Source organism: Dipodomys merriami, unplaced genomic scaffold (genome assembly GCF_024711535.1).
Source record: "Dipodomys merriami isolate MVZ:Mamm:240054 unplaced genomic scaffold, mDipMer1.0.p SCAF_55, whole genome shotgun sequence".
Classification (NCBI taxonomy): Eukaryota; Metazoa; Chordata; class Mammalia; order Rodentia; family Heteromyidae; genus Dipodomys; species Dipodomys merriami.
The window spans coordinates 2,887,620-2,893,170 of NW_027206124.1; positions in this window are offsets into that span (position 1 = coordinate 2,887,620).

Sequence of the window (5,551 nt, forward strand, 5' to 3'; positions counted from 1 at the left end):
TCCTGTCTCCTGTGTGCCTGGGAAGCCTCTGACTGCTGCTCGGTTGGGGAGTTAAAGAGCCAGCCTGGCCAGGGTGCTGAGATTTGAACCCAGGGCTTCTGGGGCGTCTGTACTGCCGTCCTGGCCATGGAGGGGGAGCACAGGCCTACGAGGCTGCTACACTACCCCACCCTTAGATCTGGGCCTGAAGACAGCGGGGTGACTGCCCAGGGCTTGGGTCCCCAGGGCAGGGGCCCCCACCTCTCGCCAGCCAGTTGGCTTTGTTTGGGTGAAGGATGTTCCCACAAATACTAGTGCACGCATGCCACTTCCTGCCCTTTGGGACAGAGCTCGGCCCTGTTCAAGAAGAGTTTGTGACAAGCAGAAGGCTGTGTGCTCAGGAACAAAGCCAAGCTCTGTCTGGTTAGAGGGTCCCCACGCTCCCGCCCCTTGGCTGGGCATAGGCCTCCCCCTGCAAAGCCTCCTTCAGAGCTGCCCCTCCTCAGCTCCCCCAGCCAAACCCTGGGTGTCCTGATGACCTGAGGTCAGCCTCGGCACCCTGCCACACCATTCTGTGAGTGACAGACAGGCTTCCATGGTGCTGGTCACAGGCGGCCACTGCCCAGGCCCTGGGCCTTCTCCATCAACTGCTCTGCCCTAGGTTTGTGGGGCTTTAGCATTACCTTGTAGTCTGTGTCCCCAGGCCCTGCCCTGTCTCCTGGGGGCAAATGGAGGCCCCCACTTCTGGATGGGAAACACTGAGAGTCTGAGGATGTAGAGAGCCAATGATGGAGACCACATAAGATGCCACTTGAGCCAGCACTGTGCCACAGACACCTCGCTACCCCGCGCCCAGCTCTCTGACACACGGGGGAGGTGGGGCAAGATGGCTGACCCTGGGCAGGGGTCCTTCCCAGCCCCCAGCACCTCCCTCACCTCAGTGGGGTCAGCACTTGCTTTCCTGAGACTGGCGCAGATAACGGAAGGCTGCAGCTGGCCGGTGAGGACAGCCTGTCATCAGCACTCAGCCCAGGTTTGACCGAGGTACCGGCTGGAGCAGACCAGATGGAGCCAGTCCCTTGGCACTGCTCCAGGGCTCAAGCAGGCGGGAGGGAGGCCTGGAACGTTCTCAGCCATCACCAGCCTGCCTCTGTTTTTGTCCCACCTGGAGAGGGAGACAGCCCCCCCCCACCGAGAGACCCTTGTGGATGATATTCCCCCTGAAGGACACCCTCAGAGATGACAGAACCCCCTCCCCCCGGAGAGAACTCCTCTCGTACTCTGGGTCAGGCCTGTGGCGCCACCCTACCACCTCTGCTCACCTCTGATGAGGTGCGCACTGCCAGGCTTGCTCCTTTCCCAGAGTGCTTTCTGTGACTGCAGGGTGTCCCTTACCCAGTGGACCTGGCCCCCAGATCAGCATCACGCCTCTGTGCCCCTCCCACAAATGAGTGGCTCCAGGAGGGAGGGCTGGCTGTGGGACGCTGGCTCATCCAGCAGTCTTGCGTGTCCGAGTCCGCAGGTGTGGGAGGCAAAGGCCCCCCCAAGCCCTGTCCATGTGCAGACCAGCACCGGAATGAGACACAACATTAGCTAAGACCCCCTTGCCTGCGTGCCGCGCCCACACTCATGCCCGTGGAGGCCCAGCCGGGTGCTCAGCCAGGTCCCCTTTGGCTTCCATGAGACCCAGAGATGGGCAGTGGGTGTAATTCTTGCCTTCTCCCAGCAAAGCTCAGATGGAGGCCCTTGGCCAGGCTCCCAAGTGTTTCCTCTCACACACAGTCTCAGATTCTTCCTTCCAGTCCCCAGCTGTGAAACCAAACTCGAACATCTCCCTGCCAGTCCCCATGAGCGTGCCATGCGCATGCCCTTCCATTCAAAGGTGACACCAGCCCCAGACAGACACTTGACATTTCCAGGAACCCTGGTGGCCTCGAGGACAGACTGTCTGGCAGCGGCGTTGAATGTTGGTGCGGGTTTGTGCATTCTGTTGCTGCCCTCGGAGCTCCCTGGAGGGGCTGGAAGACCCAGGCTGTGTGGACCACTTGTCTGACCAAGTCTTCTCCTTGTTTTGAGTCACAGGGGGCCCTGGAAAGCCCAGGCCTTTATTTTTGAAGAAGAGAATTATGTGGTCCAATCCATATAATCCCTGTGCTCATTGTAACACAAAGGTAGCATTAGGTTATATGTTTTCCCCCAAAAGTAATACTTTAAAATTATTCCTCATCCAATAGATAGATGTGTCAAAAGCATTATGCTGGGCTGGGAATGTGGCTCAGTGGTAGAATGCTTGCCTCATACGCATGAGGCCCTGGGTTCAATTCCTCAGCATCACCTAAGCAGAAAAAGCCAGAAGTGGTGCTGTGGCTCAAGTGGTAGAGCTTCAGGTCCCACAACCAACACACACACACACACACACACACACACACGCAACACACACACACACACACAAGCATCATGTTAACCCTGGGAACCCCAGACTGCAGAGACCAGATGATCTTTTTGTTGTTGGTAGTGGTGATCAGGAGGCTTGAACTCTGGACACACACACACACACACACACACACACACACACACACACACACACACACACACACACACACACACACACACACACACACACACACACACACACACACACACACACACACACGCATCATGTTAACCTTGGGAACCCCAGACTGCAGAGACCAGATGATCTTTTTGTTGTTGGTAGTGGTGATCAGGAGGCTTGAACTCTGGGCCTGGGCTCTGTCCCTGAGTTCTTCAATTCAAGGCAAGCACTTCCCACTTAAGCCACAGCGCCACTTCCAGTTTTCTGGTGGTTTATTGGCGATGAGAGTCTCACGGATGTTCCTGCCCGGGCTGGCTTTGAACCACGATCCTCAGATCGCAGCCTCCTTAGTAGCTAGGATCAGAGGCGTGAGCTACCAGTACCCGGCCAGCCCAAATGATCATAATCAAATGTTTCTGCCATGAGCCGTGTGCCTAGCCCACGTCATGGAGCCAGGCTAGTGATCAGGAGATGGTCAGCCTAGTGTCAGAAGGGCGGCCGCACAGCCCGCCATGAATGTTGGAAGGGGCTGTCTGTGGGTTGGTGAGGAGCCTTCTGCCATCTGGGCCATGAGCACCTGCCTACCAGCTGAGTATTGGAGAGATCTCTGCTAGTCCCAGCCTGGCTGGACAGCCCAACCCTTTTGCAGTGAAGAAGGAGTGGTTATAAGTTTTTGGTTTTAGTGGTGTTAGAGTTTGATCTCAGGCTTTTAACTTGTTAGTAGGCCCTCTACTGTTGGAGTCATGCCTCTAGCCCTTGATTTGCTCTAATATTTTTGCTTGGGCTGGTCTGGACTACCATCATTCTATTTGTGATTCCCATCATAGTTGGCATGACAGGTGTGTGCCACCACATCAAGCTTTTGCTGTTGAGATAGGATCTCTCATGCACTTTTTACCTGAGCTGACCTTAAGCTGTCATCCTCCAGATTGCAGCCTCCCAACAAGCTAGGAATACATGCATGAGCTACAGCACTCATATAAACAGCTGTTATCTGATGGTCTTTGTGAGATGCTTAGACTGATACAAATTATGTTTTCATAGCCGGAAGTATAAGCTTTGCATGTAATTTTGCACATTTTCCAAAAACTGTATATTGGAAACATGTTTCTGTGTTATTGGGAAAAAAAAAACTTTAATGTAACAACAATATAAAGAATGTATCAAGGGGCTGGGAAGTTGGCTCAGTGATAGAGTGCTTGCCTTGCATGCATGAGGCCCCGGGTTTGATTCCTCAGCACCACATAAGCAGAATAAAGCCGGAAGTGGCGCTGTGGCTCAAGTGGTAGGGTACTAGCCTTGAGCTGAAGAGCTGAGGTACAGTACCCAGGCCCAGAGTTCAGGCCCCATGACCAACAAAAAAAAAAGAAAGTATCAAGCTGGGCACTGGTGGCTCATACCTTTAATCCTAGCTATTCAGGAGGCAGAGATCTGAGGATCCTGGTTCAAAGCCAGACCAGAGCCGGGCGCTGGTGGCTCACGCCTGTAATCCTAGCTACTCAGGAGGCTGAGATCTGAGGATCGCGGTTCAAAGCCAGCCCGGGCAGGAGAGACCGTGAGACTCCTATCTCCAATAAACCACCAGAAAACCGGAAGTGGCGCTGTAGCTCAAGTGGTAGAGCGCTCGCCTTGAGCTGAAGAGCTGAGGGACAGCACGCAGGCCCAGAGTTCAAGCCCCATGACCGACAAAAAAAAAAAAAAAAAAGCCAGACCAGACAGGAAAGTATATGAGACTCTTACCTCCAATTAACCACCAAAAAACCAGAAGTGAAGCATGGCTCAAGGTGGTAGAGCACTAGCCTTGAGCAAAAGAGCTCAGGGACAGCACCCAGGCCCTGAGTTCAAGCCCCATGACTGACAAAAGAATGTGTCACGGTTTACCTTAGAATTTCCCTGATACTGAGACTCTTCAGATTACTTTAATTTTTTTTTTTTTTTTTGGGTCCGGTCGTGGGGCCTGAACTCTGGGCCTGGGCGCTGTCCCTCAGCTCTTCAGCTCAAGGCTAGCGCTCTACCACTATGAGCCACAGCGCCACTTCCGGCTTTTTTCTTTTTGCTTATGTGGTGCTGAGGAATCGAACCCAGGGCCTCAAGCATGCAAGGCAAGCGCTCTACCACTGAGCCACCTTCCCACCCCACTTTAATTTTTTTACTGTTGCATATTACGGAAAGGTTTTATAGACATCCATGCCTCTGTGTGTGTGTGTGTGTGTGTGTGTGTGTGTGTGTGTGTGTGTGTGTGTGTCGCGCGCGCGCGCACAAGTGTGCCAAGGCTTGAACTCTGGGTCTTTGTACTCCTGCCTGGGCTTTTGTTTTTCTCAAGGCTGGCACTCTACCTCTTCAGCCTCATCTCTACTTCCAGCTTTTTGCTGGTTAATTAGAGATAAGAGTCTCACAGACTGGGCTGGGAAGGTGGCTCAGTGGTAGAGCTCTTGCCTTGCATGCCTGAGGCCCTGGGTTCGATTCCTCAGCACCACATAACAAAAAAGCCGGAAGTGGTGCTGTGGCTCAAGTGGTAGAGCGCTAGTCTTGAGCTGAAGAGCTGAGGGACAGCACCCAAGGCCTAGCGTTCAGGCCCCATGACCGGACCAAAAAAAAAAAAAAAAGAGTCTCACAGACTTCCCTGCCTAGGCTGGCTTCAAACAGATCCTCAGATCTCAGCCTCCTGAGTAGCTAGGATTACAGTCACCGTACCCAGCTTGTCCCACAGCTGTTGACATGGGTGACTGGAGTCTCCTGTTCTCCAGTCCTTCCTGACTTGGTACTCCTGCAAGTTTGATGTCCAGATGTCCCCAGGTGGCCTTAGACAAGGCCCATGAGTCACTCTGCTCCCCATCTCATCAAACAAAGGTTTATGGCTCAGCTTTTTGTAAATGCAGAAACAAAAAGCTTTGCACTGAATGACTTCTAACTCTGTGCCAGGCAAGTAGCTGATTCATAATATTTAATCAAGCCCCAATCTGGAGCAGGGAGACTACACTGCAGTGTGACCCTGCGCTGTAGTCTTACATGTTCCCA